Raw genomic sequence first — 23863 nt, forward strand, 5'->3', positions numbered from 1 at the left:
TAACGGGTGCGATCATACCAGCACTAATGCACCGGATCCCATCAGAACTCCGCAGTTAAGCGCGCTTGGGCGAGAGTAGTATTAGGATGGGTGACCTCCTGGGAAGTCCTCGTGTTGCACCCCTCGTTTTACTTTTTTCAATTATTTTTTTGCCGTTATTTATTATTATTTTATTTTTTGCGCCGGTGAGGGGAAGGCTCTTTCCGGCGCGCACGCGATGGCCACCTAGCGGAGCTGGGTGAGCACATTTTCGGGCTCAAAATCCATCGTTTTGACCTCCAGGCACGCCGTTTCCATGCGTACTCTACACTGAAAGCGTTTTTAAGGAGTTTTCGGCTCATTCTATTGCATTTAATCGTTGTATTGTGTGTTTTATTTATTGGGTGGCACGTGGACACGTCTGAGCACCGGATCCCATCACTGTGCGGGCCAGTTCAGTTAGACGAGTGAGGGTTATAAGTTTTTTGCGTGACTCTACTAACGGGTGCGATCATACCAGCACTAATGCACCGGATCCCATCAGAACTCCGCAGTTAAGCGTGCTTGGGCGAGAGTAGTACTAGGATGGGTGACCTCCTGGGAAGTCCTCGTGTTGCACCCCTCGTTTTACTTTTTTCAATTATTTTTTTGCCGTTATTTATTATTATTTTATTTTTTGCGCCGGTGAGGGGAAGGCTCTTTCCGGCGCGCACGCGATGGCCACCTAGCGGAGCTGGGTGAGCACATTTTCGGGCTCAAAATCCATCGTTTTGACCTCCAGGCACGCCGTTTCCATGCGTACTCTACACTGAAAGCGTTTTTAAGGAGTTTTCGGCTCATTCTATTGCATTTAATCGTTGTATTGTGTGTTTTATTTATTGGGTGGCACGTGGACACGTCTGAGCACCGGATCCCATCACTGTGCGGGCCAGTTCAGTTAGACGAGTGAGGGTTATAAGTTTTTTGCGTGACTCTACTAACGGGTGCGATCATACCAGCACTAATGCACCGGATCCCATCAGAACTCCGCAGTTAAGCGCGCTTGGGCGAGAGTAGTACTAGGATGGGTGACCTCCTGGGAAGTCCTCGTGTTGCACCCCTCGTTTTACTTTTTTCAATTATTTTTTTGCCGTTATTTATTATTATTTTATTTTTTGCGCCGGTGAGGGGAAGGCTCTTTCCGGCGCGCACGCGATGGCCACCTAGCGGAGCTGGGTGAGCACATTTTCGGGCTCAAAATCCATCGTTTTGACCTCCAGGCACGCCGTTTCCATGCGTACTCTACACTGAAAGCGTTTTTAAGGAGTTTTCGGCTCATTCTATTGCATTTAATCGTTGTATTGTGTGTTTTATTTATTGGGTGGCACGTGGACACGTCTGAGCACCGGATCCCATCACTGTGCGGGCCAGTTCAGTTAGACGAGTGAGGGTTATAAGTTTTTTGCGTGACTCTACTAACGGGTGCGATCATACCAGCACTAATGCACCGGATCCCATCAGAACTCCGCAGTTAAGCGTGCTTGGGCGAGAGTAGTACTAGGATGGGTGACCTCCTGGGAAGTCCTCGTGTTGCACCCCTCGTTTTACTTTTTTCAATTATTTTTTTGCCGTTATTTATTATTATTTTATTTTTTGCGCCGGTGAGGGGAAGGCTCTTTCCGGCGCGCACGCGATGGCCACCTAGCGGAGCTGGGTGAGCACATTTTCGGGCTCAAAATCCATCGTTTTGACCTCCAGGCACGCCGTTTCCATGCGTACTCTACACTGAAAGCGTTTTTAAGGAGTTTTCGGCTCATTCTATTGCATTTAATCGTTGTATTGTGTGTTTTATTTATTGGGTGGCACGTGGACACGTCTGAGCACCGGATCCCATCACTGTGCGGGCCAGTTCAGTTAGACGAGTGAGGGTTATAAGTTTTTTGCGTGACTCTACTAACGGGTGCGATCATACCAGCACTAATGCACCGGATCCCATCAGAACTCCGCAGTTAAGCGCGCTTGGGCGAGAGTAGTACTAGGATGGGTGACCTCCTGGGAAGTCCTCGTGTTGCACCCCTCGTTTTACTTTTTTCAATTATTTTTTTGCCGTTATTTATTATTATTTTATTTTTTGCGCCGGTGAGGGGAAGGCTCTTTCCGGCGCGCACGCGATGGCCACCTAGCGAAGCTGGGTGAGCACATTTTCGGGCTCAAAATCCATCGTTTTGACCTCCAGGCACGCCGTTTCCATGCGTACTCTACACTGAAAGCGTTTTTAAGGAGTTTTCGGCTCATTCTATTGCATTTAATCGTTGTATTGTGTGTTTTATTTATTGGGTGGCACGTGGACACGTCTGAGCACCGGATCCCATCACTGTGCGGGCCAGTTCAGTTAGACGAGTGAGGGTTATAAGTTTTTTCCGTGACTCTACTAACGGGTGCGATCATACCAGCACTAATGCACCGGATCCCATCAGAACTCCGCAGTTAAGCGTGCTTGGGCGAGAGTAGTACTAGGATGGGTGACCTTCTGGGAAGTCCTCGTGTTGCACCCCTCGTTTTACTTTTTTCAATTATTTTTTTGCCGTTATTTATTATTATTTTATTTTTTGCGCCGGTGAGGGGAAGGCTCTTTCCGGCGCGCACGCGATGGCTACCTAGCGGAGCTGGGTGAGCACATTTTCGGGCTCAAAATCCATCGTTTTGACCTCCAGACACGCCGTTTCCATGCGTACTCTACACTGAAAGCGTTTTTAAGGAGTTTTCGGCTCATTCTATTGCATTTGATCGTTGTATTGTGTGTTTTATTTATTGGGTGGCACGTGGACACGTCTGAGCACCGGATCCCATCACTATGCGGGCCAGTTCAGTTAGACGAGTGAGGGTTATAAGTTTTTTGCGTGACTCTGCTAACGGGTGCGATCATACCAGCACTAATGCACCGGATCCCATCAGAACTCCGCAGTTAAGCGTGCTTGGGCGAGAGTAGTACTAGGATGGGTGACCTCCTGGGAAGTCCTCGTGTTGCACCCCTCGTTTTACTTTTTTCAATTATTTTTTTGCCGTTATTTATTATTATTTTATTTTTTGCGCTGGTGAGGGGAAGGCTCTTTCCGGCGCGCACGCGATGGCCACCTAGCGGAGCTGGGTGAGCACATTTTCGGGCTCAAAATCCATCGTTTTGACCTCCAGGCACGCCGTTTCCATGCGTACTCTACACTGAAAGCGTTTTTAAGGAGTTTTCGGCTCATTCTATTGCATTTAATCGTTGTATTGTGTGTTTTATTTATTGGGTGGCACGTGGACACGTCTGAGCACCGGATCCCATCACTGTGCGGGCCAGTTCAGTTAGACGAGTGAGGGTTATAAGTTTTTTGCGTGACTCTGCTAACGGGTGCGATCATACCAGCACTAATGCACCGGATCCCATCAGAACTCCGCAGTTAAGCGTGCATGGGCGAGAGTAGTACTAGGATGGGTGACCTCCTGGGAAGTCCTCGTGTTGCACCCCTCGTTTTACTTTTTTCAATTATTTTTTTGCCGTTATTTATTATTATTTTATTTTTTGCGCCGGTGAGGGGAAGGCTCTTTCCGGCGCGCACGCGTTGGCCACCTAGCGGAGCTGGGTGAGCACATTTTCGGGCTCAAAATCCATCGTTTTGACCTCCAGGCACGCCGTTTCCATGCGTACTCTACACTGAAAGCGTTTTTAAGGAGTTTTCGGCTCATTCTATTGCATTTAATCGTTGTATTGTGTGTTTTATTTATTGGGTGGCACGTGGACACGTCTGAGCACCGGATCCCATCACTGTGCGGGCCAGTTCAGTTAGACGAGTAAGGGTTATAAGTTTTTTGCGTGACTCTACTAACGGGTGCGATCATACCAGCACTAATGCACCGGATCCCATCAGAACTTCGCAGCTAAGCGTGCTTGGGCGAGAGTAGTACTAGGATGGGTGACCTCCTGGGAAGTCCTCGTGTTGCACCCCTAGTTTTACTTTTTTCAATTATTTTTTTGCCGTTATTTATTATAATTTTATTTTTTGCGCCGGTGAGGGGAAGGCTCATTCCGGCGCGCACGCGATGGCCACCTAGCGGAGCTGGGTGAGCACATTTTCGGGCTCAAAATCCATCGTTTTGACCTCCAGGCACGCCGTTTCCATGCGTACTCTACACTGAAAGCGTTTTTAAGGAGTTTTCGGCTCATTCTATTGCATTTAATCGTTGTATTGTGTGTTTTATTTATTGGGTGGCACGTGGACACGTCTGAGCACCGGATCCCATCACTGTGCGGGCCAGTTCAGTTAGACGAGTGAGGGTTATAAGTTTTTTGCGTGACTCTACTAACGGGTGCGATCATACCAGCACTACTGCACCGGATCCCATTAGAACTCCGCAGTTAAGCGTGCTTGGGCGAGAGTAGTACTAGGATGGGTGACCTCCTGGGAAGTCCTCGTGGTGCACCCCTCGTTTTACTTTTTTCAATTATTTTTTTGCCGTTATTTATTATTATTTTATTTTTTGCGCCGGTGAGGGGAAGGCTCATTCCGGCGCGCACGCAATGGCCACCTAGCGAAGCTGGGTGAGCACATTTTCGGGCTCAAAATCCATCGTTTTGACCTCCAGGCACGCCGTTTCCATGCGTACTCTACACTGAAAGCGTTTTTAAGGAGTTTTCGGCTCATTCTATTGCATTTAATCGTTGTATTGTGTGTTTTATTTATTGGGTGGCACGTGGACACGTCTGAGCACCGGATCCCATCACTGTGCGGGCCAGTTCAGTTAGACGAGTGAGGGTTATAAGTTTTTTGCGTGACTCTGCTAACGGGTGCGATCATACCAGCACTAATGCACCGGATCCTATCAGAACTCCGCAGCTAAGCGTGCTTGGGCGAGAGTAGTACCAGGATGGGTGACCTCCTGGGAAGTCCTCGTGTTGCTCCCCTCGTTTTACTTTTTTCAATTATTTTTTTGCCGTTATTTATTATTATTTTATTTTTTGCGCCGGTGAGGGGAAGGCTCTTTCCGGCGCGCACGCGATGGCCACCTAGCGGAGCTGGGTGAGCACATTTTCGGGCTCAAAATCCATCGTTTTGACCTCCAGACACGCCGTTTCCATGCGTACTCTACACTGAAAGCGTTTTTAAGGAGTTTTCGGCTCATTCTATTGCATTTGATCGTTGTATTGTGTGTTTTATTTATTGGGTGGCACGTGGACACGTCTGAGCACCGGATCCCATCACTGTGCGGGCCAGTTCAGTTAGACGAGTGAGGGTTATAAGTTTTTTGCGTGACTCTGCTAACGGGTGCGATCATACCAGCACTAATGCACCGGATCCCATCAGAACTCCGCAGTTAAGCGTGCTTGGGCGAGAGTAGTACTAGGATGGGTGACCTCCTGGGAAGTCCTCGTATTGCACCCCTCGTTTTACTTTTTTCAATTATTTTTTTGCCGTTATTTATTATTATTTTATTTTTTGCGCCGGTGAGGGGAAGGCTCTTTCCGGCGCGCACGCGTTGGCCACCTAGCGGAGCTGGGTGAGCACATTTTCGGGCTCAAAATCCATCGTTTTGACCTCCACGCACGCCGTTTCCATGCGTACTCTACACTGAAAGCGTTTTTAAGGAGTTTTCGGCTCATTCTATTGCATTTAATCGTTGTATTGTGTGTTTTATTTATTGGGTGGCACGTGGACACGTCTGAGCACCGGATCCCATCACTGTGCGGGCCAGTTCAGTTGGACGAGTGAGGGTTATAAGTTTTTTACGTGACTCTGCTAACGGGTGCGATCATACCAGCACTAATGCACCGGATCCCATCAGAACTCCGCAGTTAAGCGTGCTTGGGCGAGAGTAGTACTAGGATGGGTGACCTCCTGGGAAGTCCTCGTGTTGCACCCCTCGTTTTACTTTTTTCAATTATTTTTTTGCCGTTATTTATTATTATTTTATTTTTTGCGGCGGTGAGGGGAAGGCTCTTTCCGGCGCGCACGCGATGGCCACCTAGCGGAGCTGGGTGAGCACATTTTCGGGCTCAAAATCCATCGTTTTGACCTCCAGGCACGCCGTTTCCATGCGTACTCTACACTGAAAGCGTTTTTAAGGAGTTTTCGGCTCATTCTATTGCATTTAATCGTTGTATTGTGTGTTTTATTTATTGGGTGGCACGTGGACACGTCTGAGCACCGGATCCCATCACTGTGCGGGCCAGTTCAGTTAGACGAGTGAGGGTTATAAGTTTTTTGCGTGACTCTACTAACGGGTGCGATCATACCAGCACTACTGCACCGGATCCCATCAGAACTCCGCAGTTAAGCGTGCTTGGGCGAGAGTAATACTAGGATGGGTGACCTCCTGGGAAGTCCTCGTGGTGCACCCCTCGTTTTACTTTTTTCAATTATTTTTTTGCCGTTATTTATTATTATTTTATTTTTTGCGCCGGTGAGGGGAAGGCTCATTCCGGCGCGCACGCAATGGCCACCTAGCGGAGCTGGGTGAGCACATTTTCGGGCTCAAAATCCATCGTTTTGACCTCCAGGCACGCCGTTTCCATGCGTACTCTACACTGAAAGCGTTTTTAAGGAGTTTTCGGCTCATTCTATTGCATTTAATCGTTGTATTGTGTGTTTTATTTATTGGGTGGCACGTGGACACGTCTGAGCACCGGATCCCATCACTGTGCGGGCCAGTTCAGTTAGACGAGTGAGGGTTATAAGTTTTTTGCGTGACTCTACTAACGGGTGCGATCATACCAGCACTACTGCACCGGATCCCATCAGAACTCCGCAGTTAAGCGTGCTTGGGCGAGAGTAATACTAGGATGGGTGACCTCCTGGGAAGTCCTCGTGTTGCACCCCTCGTTTTACTTTTTTCAATTATTTTTTTGCCGTTATTTATTATTATTTTATTTTTTGCGCCGGTGAGGGGAAGGCTCTTTCCGGCGCGCACGCGATGGCCACCTAGCGGAGCTGGGTGAGCACATTTTCGGGCTCAAAATCCATCGTTTTGACCTCCAGGCACGCCGTTTCCATGCGTACTCTACACTGAAAGCGTTTTTAAGGAGTTTTCGGCTCATTCTATTGCATTTAATCGTTGTATTGTGTGTTTTATTTATTGGGTGGCACGTGGACACGTCTGAGCACCGGATCCCATCACTGTGCGGGCCAGTTCAGTTAGACGAGTGAGGGTTATAAGTTTTTTGCGTGACTCTGCTAACGGGTGCGATCATACCAGCACTAATGCACATGATCCCATCAGTACTCCGCAGTTAAGCGTGCTTGGGCGAGAGTAGTACTAGGATGGGTGACCTCCTGGGAAGTCCTCGTGTTGCACCCCTCGTTTTACTTTTTTCAATTATTTTTTTGCCGTTATTTATTATTATTTTATTTTTTGCGCCGGTGAGGGGAAGGCTCTTTCCGGCGCGCACGTGTTGGCCACCTAGCGGAGCTGGGTGAGCACATTTTCGGGCTCAAAATCCATCGTTTTGACCTCCAGGCACGCCGTTTCCATGCGTACTCTACACTGAAAGCGTTTTTAAGGAGTTTTCGGCTCATTCTATTGCATTTAATCGTTGTATTGTGTGTTTTATTTATTGGGTGGCACGTGGACACGTCTGAGCACCGGATCCCATCACTGTGCGGGCCAGTTCAGTTAGACGAGTGAGGGTTATAAGTTTTTTGCGTGACTCTGCTAACGGGTGCGATCATACCAGCACTACTGCACCGGATCCCATCAGAACTCCGCAGTTAAGCGTGCTTGGGCGAGAGTAGTACCAGGATGGGTGACCTCCTGGGAAGTCCTCGTGTTGCTCCCCTCGTTTTACTTTTTTCAATTATTTTTTTGCCGTTATTTATTATTATTTTATTTTTTGCGCCGGTGAGGGGAAGGCTCTTTCCGGCGCGCACGCGATGGCCACCTAGCGGAGCTGGGTGAGCACATTTTCGGGCTCAAAATCCATCGTTTTGACCTCCAGACACGCCGTTTCCATGCGTACTCTACACTGAAAGCGTTTTTAAGGAGTTTTCGGCTCATTCTATTGCATTTGATCGTTGTATTGTGTGTTTTATTTATTGGGTGGCACGTGGACACGTCTGAGCACCGGATCCCATCACTGTGCGGGCCAGTTCAGTTAGACGAGTGAGGGTTATAAGTTTTTTGCGTGACTCTGCTAACGGGTGCGATCATACCAGCACTAATGCACCGGATCCTATCAGAACTCCGCAGTTAAGCGTGCTTGGGCGAGAGTAGTACCAGGATGGGTGACCTCCTGGGAAGTCCTCGTGTTGCACCCCTCGTTTTACTTTTTTCAATTATTTTTTTGCCGTTATTTATTATTATTTTATTTTTTGCGCCGGTGAGGGGAAGGCTCTTTCCGGCGCGCACGCAATGGCCACCTAGCGGAGCTGGGTGAGCACATTTTTGGGCTCAAAATCCATCGTTTTGACCTCCAGGCACGCCGTTTCCATGCGTACTCTACACTGAAAGCGTTTTTAAGGAGTTTTCGACTCATTCTATTGCATTTAATCGTTGTATTGTGTGTTTTATTTATTGGGTGGCACGTGGACACGTCTGAGCACCGGATCCCATCACTGTGCGGGCCAGTTCAGTTAGACGAGTGAGGGTTATAAGTTTTTTGCGTGACTCTACTAACGGGTGCGATCATACCAGCACTACTGCACCGGATCCCATCAGAACTCCGCAGTTAAGCGTGCTTGGGCGAGAGTAATACTAGGATGGGTGACCTCCTGGGAAGTCCTCGTGGTGCACCCCTCGTTTTACTTTTTTCAATTATTTTTTTGCCGTTATTTATTATTATTTTATTTTTTGCGCCGGTGAGGGGAAGGCTCTTTCCGGCGCGCACGCGATGGCCACCTAGCGGAGCTGGGTGAGCACATTTTCGGGCTCAAAATCCATCGTTTTGACCTCCAGACACGCCGTTTCCATGCGTACTCTACACTGAAAGCGTTTTTAAGGAGTTTTCGGCTCATTCTATTGCATTTGATCGTTGTATTGTGTGTTTTATTTATTGGGTGGCACGTGGACACGTCTGAGCACCGGATCCCATCACTGTGCGGGCCAGTTCAGTTAGACGAGTGAGGGTTATAAGTTTTTTGCGTGACTCTGCTAACGGGTGCGATCATACCAGCACTAATGCACCGGATCCCATCAGAACTCCGCAGTTAAGCGTGCTTGGGCGAGAGTAGTACTAGGATGGGTGACCTCCTGGGAAGTCCTCGTATTGCACCCCTCGTTTTACTTTTTTCAATTATTTTTTTGCCGTTATTTATTATTATTTTATTTTTTGCGCCGGTGAGGGGAAGGCTCTTTCCGGCGCGCACGCGTTGGCCACCTAGCGGAGCTGGGTGAGCACATTTTCGGGCTCAAAATCCATCGTTTTGACCTCCAGGCACGCCGTTTCCATGCGTACTCTACACTGAAAGCGTTTTTAAGGAGTTTTCGGCTCATTCTATTGCATTTAATCGTTGTATTGTGTGTTTTATTTATTGGGTGGCACGTGGACACGTCTGAGCACCGGATCCCATCACTGTGCGGGCCAGTTCAGTTGGACGAGTGAGGGTTATAAGTTTTTTGCGTGACTCTGCTAACGGGTGCGATCATACCAGCACTAATGCACCGGATCCCATCAGAACTCCGCAGTTAAGCGTGCTTGGGCGAGAGTAGTACTAGGATGGGTGACCTCCTGGGAAGTCCTCGTGTTGCACCCCTCGTTTTACTTTTTTCAATTATTTTTTTGCCGTTATTTATTATTATTTTATTTTTTGCGGCGGTGAGGGGAAGGCTCTTTCCGGCGCGCACGCGATGGCCACCTAGCGGAGCTGGGTGAGCACATTTTCGGGCTCAAAATCCATCGTTTTGACCTCCAGGCACGCCGTTTCCATGCGTACTCTACACTGAAAGCGTTTTTAAGGAGTTTTCGACTCATTCTATTGCATTTAATCGTTGTATTGTGTGTTTTATTTATTGGGTGGCACGTGGACACGTCTGAGCACCGGATCCCATCACTGTGCGGGCCAGTTCAGTTAGACGAGTGAGGGTTATAAGTTTTTTGCGTGACTCTTCTAACGGGTGCGATCATACCAGCACTAATGCACCGGATCCCATCAAAACTCAGCAGTTAAGCGTGCTTGGGCGAGAGTAGTACTAGGATGGGTGACCTCCTGGGAAGTCCTCGTGTTGCACCCCTCGTTTTACTTTTTTCAATTATTTTTTTGCCGTTATTTATTATTATTTTATTTTTTGCGCCGGTGAGGGGAAGGCTCTTTCCGGCGCGCACGCGATGGCCACCTAGCGGAGCTGGGTGAGCACATTTTCGGGCTTAAAATCCATCGTTTTGACCTCCAGGCACGCCGTTTCCATGCGTACTCTACACTGAAAGCGTTTTTAAGGAGTTTTCGGCTCATTCTATTGCATTTAATCGTTGTATTGTGTGTTTTATTTATTGGGTGGCACGTGGACACGTCTGAGCACCGGATCCCATCACTGTGCGGGCCAGTTCAGTTAGACGAGTGAGGGTTATAAGTTTTTTGCGTGACTCTGCTAACGGGTGCGATCATACCAGCACTAATGCACCGGATCCTATCAGAACTCCGCAGCTAAGCGTGCTTGGGCGAGAGTAGTACCAGGATGGGTGACCTCCTGGGAAGTCCTCGTGTTGCACCCCTCGTTTTACTTTTTTCAATTATTTTTTTGCCGTTATTTATTATTATTTTATTTTTTGCGCCGGTGAGGGGAAGGCTCTTTCCGGCGCGCACGCAATGGCCACCTAGCGGAGCTGGGTGAGCACATTTTCGGGCTCAAAATCCATCGTTTTGACCTCCAGGCACGCCGTTTCCATGCGTACTCTACACTGAAAGCGTTTTTAGGGAGTTTTCGACTCATTCTATTGCATTTAATCGTTGTATTGTGTGTTTTATTTATTGGGTGGCACGTGGACACGTCTGAGCATCGGATCCCATCACTGTGCGGGCCAGTTCAGTTAGACGAGTGAGGGTTATAAGTTTTTTGCGTGACTCTTCTAACGGGTGCGATCATACCAGCACTAATGCACCGGATCCCATCAAAACTCCGCAGTTAAGCGTGCTTGGGCGAGAGTAGTACTAGGATGGGTGACCTCCTGGGAAGTCCTCGTGTTGCACCCCTCGTTTTACTTTTTTCAATTATTTTTTTGCCGTTATTTATTATTATTTTATTTTTTGCGCCGGTGAGGGGAAGGCTCATTCCGGCGCGCACGCGATGGCCACCTAGCGGAGCTGGGTGAGCACATTTTCGGGCTCAAAATCCATCGTTTCGACCTCCAGGCACGCCGTTTCCATGCGTACTCTACACTGAAAGCGTTTTTAAGGAGTTTTCGGCTCATTCTATTGCATTTAATCGTTGTATTGTGTGTTTTATTTATTGGGTGGCACGTGGACACGTCTGAGCACCGGATCCCATCACTGTGCGGGCCAGTTCAGTTAGACGAGTGAGGATTATAAGTTTTTTGCGTGACTCTGCTAACGGGTGCGATCATACCAGCACTAATGCACCGGATCCCATCAGAACTCCGCAGTTAAGCGTGCTTGGGCGAGAGTAGTACCAGGATGGGTGACCTCCTGGGAAGTCCTCGTGTTGCACCCCTCGTTTTACTTTTTTCAATTATTTTTTTGGCGTTATTTATTATTATTTTATTTTTTGCGCCGGTGAGGGGAAGGCTCTTTCCGGCGCGCACGCGATGGTCACGTAGCGGAGCTGGGTGAGCACATTTTCGGGCTCAAAATCCATCGTTTTGACCTCCAGGCACGCCGTTTCCATGCGTACTCTATACTGAAAGCGTTTTTAAGGAGTTTTCGGCTCATTCTATTGCATTTAATCGTTGTATTGTGTGTTTTATTTATTGGGTGGCACGTGGACACGTCTGAGCACCGGATCCCATCACTGTGCGGGCCAGTTCAGTTAGACGAGTGAGGGTTATAAGTTTTTTGCGTGACTCTGCTAACGGGTGCGATCATACCAGCACTAATGCACCGGATCCTATCAGAACTCCGCAGTTAAGCGTGCTTGGGCGAGAGTAGTACCAGGATGGGTGACCTCCTGGGAAGTCCTCGTGTTGCACCCCTCGTTTTACTTTTTTCAATTATTTTTTTGCCGTTATTTATTATTATTTTATTTTTTGCGCCGGTGAGGGGAAGGCTCTTTCCGGCGCGCACGCAATGGCCACCTAGCGGAGCTGGGTGAGCACATTTTTGGGCTCAAAATCCATCGTTTTGACCTCCAGGCACGCCGTTTCCTTGCGTACTCTACACTGAAAGCGTTTTTAAGGAGTTTTCGAGTCATTCTATTGCATTTAATCGTTGTATTGTGTGTTTTATTTATTGGGTGGCACGTGGACACGTCTGAGCACCGGATCCCATCACTGTGCGGGCCAGTTCAGTTAGACGAGTGAGGGTTATAAGTTTTTTGCGTGACTCTTCTAACGGGTGCGATCATACCAGCACTAATGCACCGGATCCCATCAAAACTCCGCAGTTAAGCGTGCTTGGGCGAGAGTAGTACTAGGATGGGTGACCTCCTGGGAAGTCCTCGTGTTGCACCCCTCGTTTTACTTTTTTCAATTATTTTTTTGCCGTTATTTATTATTATTTTATTTTTTGCGCCGGTGAGGGGAAGGCTCATTCCGGCGCGCACGCGATGGCCACCTAGCGGAGCTGGGTGAGCACATTTTCGGGCTCAAAATCCATCGTTTTGACCTCCAGGCACGCCGTTTCCATGCGTACTCTACACTGAAAGCGTTTTTAAGGAGTTTTCGGCTCATTCTATTGCATTTAATCGTTGTATTGTGTGTTTTATTTATTGGGTGGCACGTGGACACGTCTGAGCACCGGATCCCATCACTGTGCGGGCCAGTTCAGTTAGACGAGTGAGGGTTATAAGTTTTTTGCGTGACACTGCTAACGGGTGCGATCATACCAGCACAAATGCACCGGATCCCATCAGAACTCCGCAGTTAAGCGTGCTTGGGCGAGAGTAGTACTAGGATGGGTGACCTCCTGGGAAGTCCTCGTGTTGCACCCCTCGTTTTACTTTTTTCAATTATTTTTTTGCCGTTATTTATTATTATTTTATTTTTTGCGCCGGTGAGGGGAAGGCTCTTTCCGGCGCGCACGCGATGGCCACCTAGCGGAGCTGGGTGAGCACATTTTCGGGCTCTAAATCCATCGTTTTGACCTCCAGGCACGCCGTTTCCATGCGTACTCTACACTGAAAGCGTTTTTAAGGAGTTTTCGGCTCATTCTATTGCATTTAATCGTTGTATTGTATGTTTTATTTATTGGGTGGCACGTGGACACGTCTGAGCACCGGATCCCATCACTGTGCGGGCCAGTTCAGTTAGACGAGTGAGGGTTATAAGTTTTTTGCGTGACTCTGCTAACGGGTGCGATCATACCAGCACTAATGCACCGGATCCTATCAGAACTCCGCAGTTAAGCGTGCTTGGGCGAGAGTAGTACCAGGATGGGTGACCTCCTGGGAAGTCCTCGTGTTGCACCCCTCGTTTTACTTTTTTCAATTATTTTTTTGCCGTTATTTATTATTATTTTATTTTTTGCGCCGGTGAGGGGAAGGCTCTTTCCGGCGCGCACGCAATGGCCACCTAGCGGAGCTGGGTGAGCACATTTTTGGGCTCAAAATCCATCGTTTTGACCTCCAGGCACGCCGTTTCCATGCGTACTCTACACTGAAAGCGTTTTTAAGGAGTTTTCGACTCATTCTATTGCATTTAATCGTTGTATTGTGTGTTTTATTTATTGGGTGGCACGTGGACACGTCTGAGCACCGGATCCCATCACTGTGCGGGCCAGTTCAGTTAGACGAGTGAGGGTTATAAGTTTTTTGCGTGACTCTACTAACGGGTGCGATCATACCAGCACTAATGCACCGGATCCCATCAAAACTCCGCAGTTAAGCGTGCTTGGGCGAGAGTAGTACTAGGATGGGTGACCTCCTGGGAAGTCCTCGTGTTGCACCCCTCGTTTTACTTTTTTCAATTATTTTTTTGCCGTTATTTATTATTATTTTATTTTTTGCGCCGGTGAGGGGAAGGCTCATTCCGGCGCGCACGCGATGGCCACCTAGCGGAGCTGGGTGAGCACATTTTCGGGCTCAAAATCCATCGTTTTGACCTCCAGGCACGCCGTTTCCATGCGTACTCTACACTGAAAGCGTTTTTAAGGAGTTTTCGGCTCATTCTATTGCATTTAATCGTTGTATTGTGTGTTTTATTTATTGGGTGGCACGTGGACACGTCTGAGCACCGGATCCCATCACTGTGCGGGCCAGTTCAGTTAGACGAGTGAGGGTTATAAGTTTTTTGCGTGACACTGCTAACGGGTGCGATCATACCAGCACAAATGCACCGGATCCCATCAGAACTCCGCAGTTAAGCGTGCTTGGGCGAGAGTAGTACTAGGATGAGTGACCTCCTGGGAAGTCCTCGTGTTGCACCCCTCGTTTTACTTTTTTCAATTATTTTTTTGCCGTTATTTATTATTATTTTATTTTTTGCGCCGGTGAGGGGAAGGCTCTTTCCGGCGCGCACGCGATGGCCACCTAGCGGAGCTGGGTGAGCACATTTTCGGGCTCTAAATCCATCGTTTTGACCTCCAGGCACGCCGTTTCCATGCGTACTCTACACTGAAAGCGTTTTTAAGGAGTTTTCGGCTCATTCTATTGCATTTAATCGTTGTATTGTGTGTTTTATTTATTGGGTGGCACGTGGACACGTCTGAGCACCGGATCCCATCACTGTGCGGGCCAGTTCAGTTAGACGAGTGAGGGTTATAAGTTTTTTGCGTGACTCTACTAACGGGTGCGATCATACCAGCACTAATGCACCGGATCCTATCAGAACTCCGCAGTTAAGCGTGCTTGGGCGAGAGTAGTACCAGGATGGGTGACCTCCTGGGAAGTCCTCGTGTTGCACCCCTCGTTTTACTTTTTTCAATTATTTTTTTGCCGTTATTTATTATTATTTTATTTTTTGCGCCGGTGAGGGGAAGGCTCTTTCCGGCGCGCACGCAATGGCCACCTAGCGGAGCTGGGTGAGCACATTTTTGGGCTCAAAATCCATCGTTTTGACCTCCAGGCACGCCGTTTCCATGCGTACTCTACACTGAAAGCGTTTTTAAGGAGTTTTCGACTCATTCTATTGCATTTAATCGTTGTATTGTGTGTTTTATTTATTGGGTGGCACGTGGACACGTCTGAGCACCGGATCCCATCACTGTGCGGGCCAGTTCAGTTAGACGAGTGAGGGTTATAAGTTTTTTGCGTGACTCTACTAACGGGTGCGATCATACCAGCACTAATGCACCGGATCCCATCAAAACTCCGCAGTTAAGCGTGCTTGGGCGAGAGTAGTACTAGGATGGGTGACCTCCTGGGAAGTCCTCGTGTTGCACCCCTCGTTTTACTTTTTTCAATTATTTTTTTGCCGTTATTTATTATTATTTTATTTTTTGCGCCGGTGAGGGGAAGGCTCATTCCGGCGCGCACGCGATGGCCACCTAGCGGAGCTGGGTGAGCACATTTTCGGGCTCAAAATCCATCGTTTTGACCTCCAGGCACGCCGTTTCCATGCGTACTCTACACTGAAAGCGTTTTTAAGGAGTTTTCGGCTCATTCTATTGCATTTAATCGTTGTATTGTGTGTTTTATTTATTGGGTGGCACGTGGACACGTCTGAGCACCGGATCCCATCACTGTGCGGGCCAGTTCAGTTAGACGAGTGAGGGTTATAAGTTTTTTGCGTGACACTGCTAACGGGTGCGATCATACCAGCACAAATGCACCGGATCCCATCAGAACTCCGCAGTTAAGCGTGCTTGGGCGAGAGTAGTACTAGGATGGGTGACCTCCTGGGAAGTCCTCGTGTTGCACCCCTCGTTTTACTTTTTTCAATTATTTTTTTGCCGTTATTTATTATTATTTTATTTTTTGCGCCGGTGAGGGGAAGGCTCTTTCCGGCGCGCACGCGATGGCCACCTAGCGGAGCTGGGTGAGCACATTTTCGGGCTCTAAATCCATCGTTTTGACCTCCAGGCACGCCGTTTCCATGCGTACTCTACACTGAAAGCGTTTTTAAGGAGTTTTCGGCTCATTCTATTGCATTTAATCGTTGTATTGTGTGTTTTATTTATTGGGTGGCACGTGGACACGTCTGAGCACCGGATCCCATCACTGTGCGGGCCAGTTCAGTTAGACGAGTGAGGGTTATAAGTTTTTTGCGTGACTCTGCTAACGGGTGCGATCATACCAGCACTAATGCACCGGATCCTATTAGAACTCCGCAGTTAAGCGTGCTTGGGCGAGAGTAGTACCAGGATGGGTGACCTCCTGGGAAGTCCTCGTGTTGCACCCCTCGTTTTACTTTTTTCAATTATTTTTTTGCCGTTATTTATTATTATTTTATTTTTTGCGCCGGTGAGGGGAAGGCTCTTTCCGGCGCGCACGCAATGGCCACCTAGCGGAGCTGGGTGAGCACATTTTTGGGCTCAAAATCCATCGTTTTGACCTCCAGGCACGCCGTTTCCATGCGTACTCTACACTGAAAGCGTTTTTAAGGAGTTTTCGACTCATTCTATTGCATTTAATCGTTGTATTGTGTGTTTTATTTATTGGGTGGCACGTGGACACGTCTGAGCACCGGATCCCATCACTGTGCGGGCCAGTTCAGTTAGACGAGTGAGGGTTATAAGTTTTTTGCGTGACTCTACTAACGGGTGCGATCATACCAGCACTAATGCACCGGATCCCATCAAAACTCCGCAGTTAAGCGTGCTTGGGCGAGAGTAGTACTAGGATGGGTGACCTCCTGGGAAGTCCTCGTGTTGCACCCCTCGTTTTACTTTTTTCAATTATTTTTTTGCCGTTATTTATTATTATTTTATTTTTTGCGCCGGTGAGGGGAAGGCTCATTCCGGCGCGCACGCGATGGCCACCTAGCGGAGCTGGGTGAGCACATTTTCGGGCTCAAAATCCATCGTTTTGACCTCCAGGCACGCCGTTTCCATGCGTACTCTACACTGAAAGCGTTTTTAAGGAGTTTTCGGCTCATTCTATTGCATTTAATCGTTGTATTGTGTGTTTTATTTATTGGGTGGCACGTGGACACGTCTGAGCACCGGATCCCATCACTGTGCGGGCCAGTTCAGTTAGACGAGTGAGGGTTATAAGTTTTTTGCGTGACACTGCTAACGGGTGCGATCATACCAGCACAAATGCACCGGATCCCATCAGAACTCCGCAGTTAAGCGTGCTTGGGCGAGAGTAGTACTAGGATGGGTGACCTCCTGGGAAGTCCTCGTGTTGCACCCCTCGTTTTACTTTTTTCAATTATTTTTTTGCCGTTATTTATTATTATTTTATTTTTTGCGCCGGTGAGGGGAAGGCTCTTTCCGGCGCGCACGCGATGGCCACCTAGCGGAGCTGGGTGAGCACATTTTCGGGCTCTAAATCCATCGTTTTGACCTCCAGGCACGCCGTTTCCATGCGTACTCTACACTGAAAGCGTTTTTAAGGAGTTTTCGGCTCATTCTATTGCATTTAATCGTTGTATTGTGTGTTTTATTTATTGGGTGGCACGTGGACACGTCTGAGCACCGGATCCCATCACTGTGCGGGCCAGTTCAGTTAGACGAGTGAGGGTTATAAGTTTTTTGCGTGACTCTACTAACGGGTGCGATCATACCAGCACTAATGCACCGGATCCTATCAGAACTCCGCAGTTAAGCGTGCTTGGGCGAGAGTAGTACTAGGATGGGTGACCTCCTGGGAAGTCCTCGTGTTGCACCCCTCGTTTTACTTTTTTCAATTATTTTTTTGCCGTTATTTATTATTATTTTATTTTTTGCGCCGGTGAGGGGAAGGCTCTTTCCGGCGCGCACGCAATGGCCACCTAGCGGAGCTGGGTGAGCACATTTTTGGGCTCAAAATCCATCGTTTTGACCTCCAGGCACGCCGTTTCCATGCGTACTCTACACTGAAAGCGTTTTTAAGGAGTTTTCGGCTCATTCTATTGCATTTAATCGTTGTATTGTGTGTTTTATTTATTGGGTGGCACGTGGACACGTCTGAGCACCGGATCCCATCACTGTGCGGGCCAGTTCAGTTAGACGAGTGAGGGTTATAAGTTTTTTGCGTGACTCTACTAACGGGTGCGATCATACCAGCACTAATGCACCGGATCCCATCAGAACTCCGCAGTTAAGCGTGCTTGGGCGAGAGTAGTACTAGGATGGGTGACCTCCTGGGAAGTCCTCGTGTTGCACCCCTCGTTTTACTTTTTTCAATTATTTTTTTGCCGTTATTTATTATTATTTTATTTTTTGCGCCGGTGAGGGGAAGGCTCATTCCGGCGCGCACGCGATGGCCACCTAGCGGAGCTGGGTGAGCACATTTTCGGGCTCAAAATCCATCGTTTTGACCTCCAGGCACGCCGTTTCCATGCGTACTCTACACTGAAAGCGTTTTTAAGGAGTTTTCGGCTCATTCTATTGCATTTAATCGTTGTATTGTGTGTTTTATTTATTGGGTGGCACGTGGACACGTCTGAGCACCGGATCCCATCACTGTGCGGGCCAGTTCAGTTAGACGAGTGAGGGTTATAAGTTTTCTGCGTGACACTGCTAACGGGTGCGATCATATCAGCACAAATGCACCGGATCCCATCAGAACTCCGCAGTTAAGCGTGCTTGGGCGAGAGTAGTACTAGGATGGGTGACCTCCTGGGAAGTCCTCGTGTTGCACCCCTCGTTTTACTTTTTTCAATTATTTTTTTGCCGTTATTTATTATTATTTTATTTTTTGCGGCGGTGAGGGGAAGGCTCTTTCCGGCGCGCACGCGATGGCCACCTAGCGGAGCTGGGTGAGCACATTTTCGGGCTCAAAATCCATCGTTTCGACCTCCAGGCACGCCGTTTCCATGCGTACTCTACACTGAAAGCGTTTTTAAGGAGTTTTCGGCTCATTCTATTGCATTTAATCGTTGTATTGTGTGTTTTATTTATTGGGTGGCACGTGGACACGTCTGAGCACCGGATCCCATCACTGTGCGGGCCAGTTCAGTTAGACGAGTGAGGGTTATAAGTTTTTTGCGTGACTCTGCTAACGGGTGCGATCATACCAGCACTAATGCACCGGATCCTATCAGAACTCCGCAGCTAAGCGTGCTTGGGCGAGAGTAGTACCAGGATGGGTGACCTCCTGGGAAGTCCTCGTGTTGCACCCCTCGTTTTACTTTTTTCAATTATTTTTTTGCCGTTATTTATTATTATTTTATTTTTTGCGCCGGTGAGGGGAAGGCTCTTTCCGGCGCGCACGCGATGGCCACCTAGCAGAGCTGGGTGAGCACATTTTCGGGCTCAAAATCCATCGTTTTGACCTCCAGGCACGCCGTTTCCATGCGTACTCTACACTGAAAGCGTTTTTAGGGAGTTTTCGACTCATTCTATTGCATTTAATCGTTGTATTGTGTGTTTTATTTATTGGGTGGCACGTGGACACGTCTGAGCACCGGATCCCATCACTGTGCGGGCCAGTTCAGTTAGACGAGTGAGGGTTATAAGTTTTTTGCGTGACTCTTCTAACGGGTGCGATCATACCAGCACTAATGCACCGGATCCCATCAAAACTCCGCAGTTAAGCGTGCTTGGGCGAGAGTAGTACTAGGATGGGTGACCTCCTAGGAAGTCCTCGTGTTGCACCCCTCGTTTTACTTTTTTCAATTATTTTTTTGCCGTTATTTATTATTATTTTATTTTTTGCGCCGGTGAGGGGAAGGCTCATTCCGGCGCGCACGCGATGGCCACCTAGCGGAGCTGGGTGAGCACATTTTCGGGCTCCAAATCCATCGTTTCGACCTCCAGGCACGCCGTTTCCATGCGTACTCTACACTGAAAGCGTTTTTAAGGAGTTTTCGGCTCATTCTATTGCATTTAATCGTTGTATTGTGTGTTTTATTTATTGGGTGGCACGTGGACACGTCTGAGCACCGGATCCCATCACTGTGCGGGCCAGTTCAGTTAGACGAGTGAGGATTATAAGTTTTTTGCGTGACTCTGCTAACGGGTGCGATCATACCAGCACTAATGCACCGGATCCCATCAGAACTCCGCAGTTAAGCGTGCTTGGGCGAGAGTAGAACTAGGATGGGTGACCTCCTGGGAAGTCCTCGTGTTGCACCCCTCGTTTTACTTTTTTCAATTATTTTTTTGCTGTTATTTATTATTATTTTATTTTTTGCGCCGGTGAGGGGAAGGCTCTTTCCGGCGCGCACGCGATGGTCACCTAGCGGAGCTGGGTGAGCACATTTTCGGGCTCAAAATCCATCGTTTTGACCTCCAGGCACGCCGTTTCCATGCGTACTCTACACTGAAAGCGTTTTTAAGGAGTTTTCGGCTCATTCTATTGCATTTAATCGTTGTATTGTGTGTTTTATTTATTGGGTGGCACGTGGACACGTCTGAGCACCGGATCCCATCACTGTGCGGGCCAGTTCAGTTAGACGAGTGAGGGTTATAAGTTTTTTGCGTGACTCTGCTAACGGGTGCGATCATACCTGCACTAATGCACCGGATCCCATCAGAACTCCGCAGTTAAGAGTGCTTGGGCGAGAGTAGTACTAGGATGGGTGACCTCCTGGGAAGTCCTCGTGTTGCACCCCTCGTTTTACTTTTTTCAATTATTTTTTTGCCGTTATTTATTATTATTTTATTTTTTGCGCCGGTGAGGGGAAGGCTCATTCCGGCGCGCACGCGATGGCCACCTAGCGGAGCTGGGTGAGCACATTTTCGGGCTCCAAATCCATCGTTTCGACCTCCAGGCACGCCGTTTCCATGCGTACTCTACACTGAAAGCGTTTTTAAGGAGTTTTCGGCTCATTCTATTGCATTTAATCGTTGTATTGTGTGTTTTATTTATTGGGTGGCACGTGGACACGTCTGAGCACCGGATCCCATCACTGTGCGGGCCAGTTCAGTTAGACGAGTGAGGATTATAAGTTTTTTGCGTGACTCTGCTAACGGGTGCGATCATACCAGCACTAATGCACCGGATCCTATCAGAACTCCGCAGCTAAGCGTGCTTGGGCGAGAGTAGTACCAGGATGGGTGACCTCCTGGGAAGTCCTCGTGTTGCACCCCTCGTTTTACTTTTTTCAATTATTTTTTTGCCGTTATTTATTATTATTTTATTTTTTGCGCCGGTGAGGGGAAGGCTCTTTCCGGCGCGCACGCGATGGCCACCTAGCGGAGCTGGGTGAGCACATTTTCGGGCTCAAAATCCATCGTTTTGACCTCCAGGCACGCCGTTTCCATGCGTACTCTACACTGAAAGCGTTTTTAAGGAGTTTTCGGCTCATTCTATTGCATTTAATCGTTGTATTGTGTGTTTTATTTATTGGGTGGCACGTGGACACGTCAGAGCACCGGATCCCATCACTGTGCGGGCCAGTTCAGTTAGACGAGTGAGGGTTATAAGTTTTTTGCGTGACTCTGCTAACGAGTGCGATCATACCAGCACTAATGCACCGGATCCCATCAGAACTCCGCAGTTAAGCGTGCTTGGGCGAGAGTAGTACTAGGATGGGTGACCTCCTGGGAAGTCCTCGTGTTGCACCCCTCGTTTTACTCTTTTCTATTATTTTTTTGCCATTATTTATTATTATTTTATTTTTTGCGCCGGTGAGGGGAAGGCTATTTCCGGCGCGCACGCGATGGCCACCTAGCGGAGCTGGGTGAGCACATTTTCGGGCTCAAAATCCATCGTTTTGACCTCCAGGCACGCCGTTTCCATGCGTACTCTACACTGAAAGCGTTTTTAAGGAGTTTTCGACTCATTCTATTGCATTTAATCGTTGTATTGTGTGTTTTATTTATTGGGTGGCACGTGGACACGTCTGAGCACCGGATCCCATCATTGTTCGGGCCAGTTCAGTTAGACGAGTGAGGGTTATAAGTTTTTTGCGTGACTCTGCTAACGGGTGCGGTCATACCAGCACTAATGCACCGGATCCCATCAGAACTCCGCAGTTAAGCGTGCTTGGGCGAGAGTAGTACTAGGATGGGTGACCTCCTGGGAAGTCCTCGTGTTGCACCCCTTGTTTTACTTTTTTCAATTATTTTTTTGCCGTTATTTATTATTATTTTATTTTTTGCGCTGGTGAGGGGAAGGCTATTTCCAGCGCGCACGCGATGGCCACCTAGCGGAGCTGGGTGAGCACATTTTCGGGCTCAAAATCCATCGTTTTGACCTCCAGGCACGCCGTTTCCATGCGTACTCTACACTGAAAGCGTTTTTAAGGAGTTTTCGGCTCATTCTATTGCATTTAATCGTTGTATTGTGTATTTTATTTATTGGGTGGCACTTGGACACGTCTGAGCACCGGATCCCATCACTGTGCGGGCCAGTTCAGTTAGACGAGTGAGGGTTATAAGTTTTTTGCGTGACTCTGCTAACGAGTGCGATCATACCAGCACTAATGCACCGGATCCCATCAGAACTCCGCAGTTAAGCGTGCTTGGGCGAGAGTAGTACTAGGATGGGTGACCTCCTGGGAAGTCCTCGTGTTGCACCCCTCGTTTTACTTTTTTCAATTATTTTTTTGCCGTTATTTATTATTATTTTATTTTTTGCGCCGCTGAGGGGAAGGCTATTTCCGGCGCGCACGCGATGGCCACCTAGCGGAGCTGGGTGAGCACATTTTCGGGCTCAAAATCCATCGTTTTGACCTCCAGGCACGCCGTTTCCATGCGTACTCTACACTGAAAGCGTTTTTAAGGAGTTTTCGGCTCATTCTATTGCATTTAATCGTTGTATTGTGTGTTTTATTTATTGGGTGGCACGTGGACACGTCTGAGCATCGGATCCCATCACTGTGCGGGCCAGTTCAGTTAGACGAGTGAGGGTTATAAGTTTTTTGCGTGACTCTGCTAACGGGTGCGATCATACCAGCACTAATGCACCGGATCCCATCAGAACTCCGCAGTTAAGCGTGCTTGGGCGAGAGTAGTACTAGGATGGGTGACCTCCTGGGAAGTCCTCGTGTTGCACCCCTCGTTTTACTTTTTTCAATTATTTTTTTGCCGTTATTTATTATTATTTTATTTTTTGCGACGGTGAGGGGAAGGCTCTTTCCGGCGCGCACGCGATGGCCACCTAGCGGAGCTGGGTGAGCACATTTTCGGGCTCTAAATCCATCGTTTTGACCTCCAGGCACGCCGTTTCCATGCGTACTCTACACTGAAAGCGTTTTTAAGGAGTTTTCGGCTCATTCTATTGCATTTAATCGTTGTATTGTGTATTTTATTTATTGGGTGGCACTTGGACACGTCTGAGCACCGGATCCCATCACTGTGCGGGCCAGTTCAGTTAGACGAGTGAGGGTTATAAGTTTTTTGCGTGACTCTGCTAACGAGTGCGATCATACCAGCACTAATGCACCGGATCCCATCAGAACTCCGCAGTTAAGCGTGCTTGGGCGAGAGTAGTACTAGGATGGGTGACCTCCTGGGAAGTCCTCGTGTTGCACCCCTCGTTTTACTTTTTTCAATTATTTTTTTGCCGTTATTTATTATTATTTTATATTTTGCGCCGGTGAGGGGAAGGCTCTTTCGGGCGCGCACGCGATGGCCACCTAGCGGAGCTGGGTGAGCACATTTTCGGGCTCAAAATCCATCGTTTTGACCTCCAGGCACGCCGTTTCCATGCGTACTCTACACTGAAAGCGTTTTTAAGGAGTTTTCGGCTCATTCTATTGCATTTAATCGTTGTATTGTGTGTTTTATTTATTGGGTGGCACGTGGACACGTCTGAGCACCGGATCCCATCACTGTGTGGGCCAGTTCAGTTA

At 48.2% G+C, this 23863-nt stretch overlaps 50 non-coding genes across 50 annotated transcripts; all 50 read left to right on the forward strand.

Moving 5' to 3' along the window:
* The first annotated feature begins 4 nt into the window (after nucleotides 1–4).
* On the forward strand, nucleotides 5–123 carry LOC133852841 (5S ribosomal RNA). The gene has a single exon (XR_009896025.1). It is a non-coding gene; the product is annotated as a 5S ribosomal RNA (ribosomal RNA).
* Nucleotides 124–482: 359 nt separating this feature from the next.
* LOC133853302 (5S ribosomal RNA) lies at nucleotides 483–601 on the forward strand. Its single transcript, XR_009896408.1, has one exon. It is a non-coding gene; the product is annotated as a 5S ribosomal RNA (ribosomal RNA).
* A 359-nt stretch (nucleotides 602–960) lies between these two features.
* On the forward strand, nucleotides 961–1079 carry LOC133853493 (5S ribosomal RNA). The gene has a single exon (XR_009896594.1). It is a non-coding gene; the product is annotated as a 5S ribosomal RNA (ribosomal RNA).
* A 359-nt stretch (nucleotides 1080–1438) lies between these two features.
* LOC133853303 (5S ribosomal RNA) lies at nucleotides 1439–1557 on the forward strand. The gene has a single exon (XR_009896409.1). It is a non-coding gene; the product is annotated as a 5S ribosomal RNA (ribosomal RNA).
* A 359-nt stretch (nucleotides 1558–1916) lies between these two features.
* LOC133853494 (5S ribosomal RNA) lies at nucleotides 1917–2035 on the forward strand. Its single transcript, XR_009896595.1, has one exon. It is a non-coding gene; the product is annotated as a 5S ribosomal RNA (ribosomal RNA).
* Nucleotides 2036–2394: 359 nt separating this feature from the next.
* LOC133853366 (5S ribosomal RNA) lies at nucleotides 2395–2513 on the forward strand. The gene has a single exon (XR_009896469.1). It is a non-coding gene; the product is annotated as a 5S ribosomal RNA (ribosomal RNA).
* A 359-nt stretch (nucleotides 2514–2872) lies between these two features.
* LOC133853304 (5S ribosomal RNA) lies at nucleotides 2873–2991 on the forward strand. The gene has a single exon (XR_009896410.1). It is a non-coding gene; the product is annotated as a 5S ribosomal RNA (ribosomal RNA).
* A 359-nt stretch (nucleotides 2992–3350) lies between these two features.
* Nucleotides 3351–3469, forward strand: LOC133853380 (5S ribosomal RNA). Its single transcript, XR_009896483.1, has one exon. It is a non-coding gene; the product is annotated as a 5S ribosomal RNA (ribosomal RNA).
* A 359-nt stretch (nucleotides 3470–3828) lies between these two features.
* LOC133853515 (5S ribosomal RNA) lies at nucleotides 3829–3947 on the forward strand. Its single transcript, XR_009896616.1, has one exon. It is a non-coding gene; the product is annotated as a 5S ribosomal RNA (ribosomal RNA).
* Nucleotides 3948–4306: 359 nt separating this feature from the next.
* On the forward strand, nucleotides 4307–4425 carry LOC133852819 (5S ribosomal RNA). The gene has a single exon (XR_009896004.1). It is a non-coding gene; the product is annotated as a 5S ribosomal RNA (ribosomal RNA).
* A 359-nt stretch (nucleotides 4426–4784) lies between these two features.
* LOC133852873 (5S ribosomal RNA) lies at nucleotides 4785–4903 on the forward strand. Its single transcript, XR_009896056.1, has one exon. It is a non-coding gene; the product is annotated as a 5S ribosomal RNA (ribosomal RNA).
* Nucleotides 4904–5262: 359 nt separating this feature from the next.
* LOC133852971 (5S ribosomal RNA) lies at nucleotides 5263–5381 on the forward strand. Its single transcript, XR_009896149.1, has one exon. It is a non-coding gene; the product is annotated as a 5S ribosomal RNA (ribosomal RNA).
* A 359-nt stretch (nucleotides 5382–5740) lies between these two features.
* LOC133853305 (5S ribosomal RNA) lies at nucleotides 5741–5859 on the forward strand. The gene has a single exon (XR_009896411.1). It is a non-coding gene; the product is annotated as a 5S ribosomal RNA (ribosomal RNA).
* Nucleotides 5860–6218: 359 nt separating this feature from the next.
* Nucleotides 6219–6337, forward strand: LOC133852888 (5S ribosomal RNA). The gene has a single exon (XR_009896070.1). It is a non-coding gene; the product is annotated as a 5S ribosomal RNA (ribosomal RNA).
* Nucleotides 6338–6696: 359 nt separating this feature from the next.
* LOC133852813 (5S ribosomal RNA) lies at nucleotides 6697–6815 on the forward strand. Its single transcript, XR_009895999.1, has one exon. It is a non-coding gene; the product is annotated as a 5S ribosomal RNA (ribosomal RNA).
* Nucleotides 6816–7174: 359 nt separating this feature from the next.
* Nucleotides 7175–7293, forward strand: LOC133852937 (5S ribosomal RNA). Its single transcript, XR_009896116.1, has one exon. It is a non-coding gene; the product is annotated as a 5S ribosomal RNA (ribosomal RNA).
* A 359-nt stretch (nucleotides 7294–7652) lies between these two features.
* Nucleotides 7653–7771, forward strand: LOC133852801 (5S ribosomal RNA). Its single transcript, XR_009895987.1, has one exon. It is a non-coding gene; the product is annotated as a 5S ribosomal RNA (ribosomal RNA).
* A 359-nt stretch (nucleotides 7772–8130) lies between these two features.
* LOC133853533 (5S ribosomal RNA) lies at nucleotides 8131–8249 on the forward strand. Its single transcript, XR_009896634.1, has one exon. It is a non-coding gene; the product is annotated as a 5S ribosomal RNA (ribosomal RNA).
* Nucleotides 8250–8608: 359 nt separating this feature from the next.
* Nucleotides 8609–8727, forward strand: LOC133852889 (5S ribosomal RNA). Its single transcript, XR_009896071.1, has one exon. It is a non-coding gene; the product is annotated as a 5S ribosomal RNA (ribosomal RNA).
* A 359-nt stretch (nucleotides 8728–9086) lies between these two features.
* LOC133853058 (5S ribosomal RNA) lies at nucleotides 9087–9205 on the forward strand. Its single transcript, XR_009896185.1, has one exon. It is a non-coding gene; the product is annotated as a 5S ribosomal RNA (ribosomal RNA).
* Nucleotides 9206–9564: 359 nt separating this feature from the next.
* On the forward strand, nucleotides 9565–9683 carry LOC133853306 (5S ribosomal RNA). The gene has a single exon (XR_009896412.1). It is a non-coding gene; the product is annotated as a 5S ribosomal RNA (ribosomal RNA).
* Nucleotides 9684–10042: 359 nt separating this feature from the next.
* LOC133852903 (5S ribosomal RNA) lies at nucleotides 10043–10161 on the forward strand. Its single transcript, XR_009896084.1, has one exon. It is a non-coding gene; the product is annotated as a 5S ribosomal RNA (ribosomal RNA).
* A 359-nt stretch (nucleotides 10162–10520) lies between these two features.
* On the forward strand, nucleotides 10521–10639 carry LOC133852802 (5S ribosomal RNA). Its single transcript, XR_009895988.1, has one exon. It is a non-coding gene; the product is annotated as a 5S ribosomal RNA (ribosomal RNA).
* A 359-nt stretch (nucleotides 10640–10998) lies between these two features.
* On the forward strand, nucleotides 10999–11117 carry LOC133853552 (5S ribosomal RNA). The gene has a single exon (XR_009896652.1). It is a non-coding gene; the product is annotated as a 5S ribosomal RNA (ribosomal RNA).
* Nucleotides 11118–11476: 359 nt separating this feature from the next.
* Nucleotides 11477–11595, forward strand: LOC133853326 (5S ribosomal RNA). Its single transcript, XR_009896431.1, has one exon. It is a non-coding gene; the product is annotated as a 5S ribosomal RNA (ribosomal RNA).
* A 359-nt stretch (nucleotides 11596–11954) lies between these two features.
* Nucleotides 11955–12073, forward strand: LOC133853534 (5S ribosomal RNA). The gene has a single exon (XR_009896635.1). It is a non-coding gene; the product is annotated as a 5S ribosomal RNA (ribosomal RNA).
* Nucleotides 12074–12432: 359 nt separating this feature from the next.
* LOC133853553 (5S ribosomal RNA) lies at nucleotides 12433–12551 on the forward strand. The gene has a single exon (XR_009896653.1). It is a non-coding gene; the product is annotated as a 5S ribosomal RNA (ribosomal RNA).
* Nucleotides 12552–12910: 359 nt separating this feature from the next.
* On the forward strand, nucleotides 12911–13029 carry LOC133853373 (5S ribosomal RNA). Its single transcript, XR_009896476.1, has one exon. It is a non-coding gene; the product is annotated as a 5S ribosomal RNA (ribosomal RNA).
* Nucleotides 13030–13388: 359 nt separating this feature from the next.
* On the forward strand, nucleotides 13389–13507 carry LOC133853535 (5S ribosomal RNA). Its single transcript, XR_009896636.1, has one exon. It is a non-coding gene; the product is annotated as a 5S ribosomal RNA (ribosomal RNA).
* Nucleotides 13508–13866: 359 nt separating this feature from the next.
* On the forward strand, nucleotides 13867–13985 carry LOC133853555 (5S ribosomal RNA). The gene has a single exon (XR_009896655.1). It is a non-coding gene; the product is annotated as a 5S ribosomal RNA (ribosomal RNA).
* Nucleotides 13986–14344: 359 nt separating this feature from the next.
* Nucleotides 14345–14463, forward strand: LOC133852835 (5S ribosomal RNA). Its single transcript, XR_009896019.1, has one exon. It is a non-coding gene; the product is annotated as a 5S ribosomal RNA (ribosomal RNA).
* Nucleotides 14464–14822: 359 nt separating this feature from the next.
* On the forward strand, nucleotides 14823–14941 carry LOC133853537 (5S ribosomal RNA). Its single transcript, XR_009896638.1, has one exon. It is a non-coding gene; the product is annotated as a 5S ribosomal RNA (ribosomal RNA).
* Nucleotides 14942–15300: 359 nt separating this feature from the next.
* Nucleotides 15301–15419, forward strand: LOC133853556 (5S ribosomal RNA). Its single transcript, XR_009896656.1, has one exon. It is a non-coding gene; the product is annotated as a 5S ribosomal RNA (ribosomal RNA).
* Nucleotides 15420–15778: 359 nt separating this feature from the next.
* On the forward strand, nucleotides 15779–15897 carry LOC133853374 (5S ribosomal RNA). The gene has a single exon (XR_009896477.1). It is a non-coding gene; the product is annotated as a 5S ribosomal RNA (ribosomal RNA).
* Nucleotides 15898–16256: 359 nt separating this feature from the next.
* Nucleotides 16257–16375, forward strand: LOC133852810 (5S ribosomal RNA). Its single transcript, XR_009895995.1, has one exon. It is a non-coding gene; the product is annotated as a 5S ribosomal RNA (ribosomal RNA).
* A 359-nt stretch (nucleotides 16376–16734) lies between these two features.
* On the forward strand, nucleotides 16735–16853 carry LOC133853558 (5S ribosomal RNA). Its single transcript, XR_009896657.1, has one exon. It is a non-coding gene; the product is annotated as a 5S ribosomal RNA (ribosomal RNA).
* A 359-nt stretch (nucleotides 16854–17212) lies between these two features.
* LOC133853375 (5S ribosomal RNA) lies at nucleotides 17213–17331 on the forward strand. The gene has a single exon (XR_009896478.1). It is a non-coding gene; the product is annotated as a 5S ribosomal RNA (ribosomal RNA).
* Nucleotides 17332–17690: 359 nt separating this feature from the next.
* Nucleotides 17691–17809, forward strand: LOC133853511 (5S ribosomal RNA). Its single transcript, XR_009896612.1, has one exon. It is a non-coding gene; the product is annotated as a 5S ribosomal RNA (ribosomal RNA).
* A 359-nt stretch (nucleotides 17810–18168) lies between these two features.
* LOC133853308 (5S ribosomal RNA) lies at nucleotides 18169–18287 on the forward strand. Its single transcript, XR_009896414.1, has one exon. It is a non-coding gene; the product is annotated as a 5S ribosomal RNA (ribosomal RNA).
* A 359-nt stretch (nucleotides 18288–18646) lies between these two features.
* Nucleotides 18647–18765, forward strand: LOC133853525 (5S ribosomal RNA). Its single transcript, XR_009896627.1, has one exon. It is a non-coding gene; the product is annotated as a 5S ribosomal RNA (ribosomal RNA).
* A 359-nt stretch (nucleotides 18766–19124) lies between these two features.
* Nucleotides 19125–19243, forward strand: LOC133852803 (5S ribosomal RNA). Its single transcript, XR_009895989.1, has one exon. It is a non-coding gene; the product is annotated as a 5S ribosomal RNA (ribosomal RNA).
* A 359-nt stretch (nucleotides 19244–19602) lies between these two features.
* On the forward strand, nucleotides 19603–19721 carry LOC133852852 (5S ribosomal RNA). The gene has a single exon (XR_009896036.1). It is a non-coding gene; the product is annotated as a 5S ribosomal RNA (ribosomal RNA).
* A 359-nt stretch (nucleotides 19722–20080) lies between these two features.
* On the forward strand, nucleotides 20081–20199 carry LOC133852842 (5S ribosomal RNA). Its single transcript, XR_009896026.1, has one exon. It is a non-coding gene; the product is annotated as a 5S ribosomal RNA (ribosomal RNA).
* A 359-nt stretch (nucleotides 20200–20558) lies between these two features.
* LOC133853321 (5S ribosomal RNA) lies at nucleotides 20559–20677 on the forward strand. Its single transcript, XR_009896426.1, has one exon. It is a non-coding gene; the product is annotated as a 5S ribosomal RNA (ribosomal RNA).
* A 359-nt stretch (nucleotides 20678–21036) lies between these two features.
* Nucleotides 21037–21155, forward strand: LOC133852804 (5S ribosomal RNA). Its single transcript, XR_009895990.1, has one exon. It is a non-coding gene; the product is annotated as a 5S ribosomal RNA (ribosomal RNA).
* Nucleotides 21156–21514: 359 nt separating this feature from the next.
* Nucleotides 21515–21633, forward strand: LOC133853448 (5S ribosomal RNA). The gene has a single exon (XR_009896549.1). It is a non-coding gene; the product is annotated as a 5S ribosomal RNA (ribosomal RNA).
* Nucleotides 21634–21992: 359 nt separating this feature from the next.
* Nucleotides 21993–22111, forward strand: LOC133853378 (5S ribosomal RNA). Its single transcript, XR_009896481.1, has one exon. It is a non-coding gene; the product is annotated as a 5S ribosomal RNA (ribosomal RNA).
* Nucleotides 22112–22470: 359 nt separating this feature from the next.
* LOC133853449 (5S ribosomal RNA) lies at nucleotides 22471–22589 on the forward strand. The gene has a single exon (XR_009896550.1). It is a non-coding gene; the product is annotated as a 5S ribosomal RNA (ribosomal RNA).
* Nucleotides 22590–22948: 359 nt separating this feature from the next.
* LOC133853309 (5S ribosomal RNA) lies at nucleotides 22949–23067 on the forward strand. The gene has a single exon (XR_009896415.1). It is a non-coding gene; the product is annotated as a 5S ribosomal RNA (ribosomal RNA).
* Nucleotides 23068–23426: 359 nt separating this feature from the next.
* LOC133853450 (5S ribosomal RNA) lies at nucleotides 23427–23545 on the forward strand. Its single transcript, XR_009896551.1, has one exon. It is a non-coding gene; the product is annotated as a 5S ribosomal RNA (ribosomal RNA).
* Nucleotides 23546–23863: the final 318 nt, after the last annotated feature.

The sequence above is a fragment of the Alnus glutinosa genome, chromosome 12 (assembly GCF_958979055.1).
Source record: "Alnus glutinosa chromosome 12, dhAlnGlut1.1, whole genome shotgun sequence".
In the NCBI taxonomy this organism is placed as follows: Eukaryota; Viridiplantae; Streptophyta; class Magnoliopsida; order Fagales; family Betulaceae; genus Alnus; species Alnus glutinosa.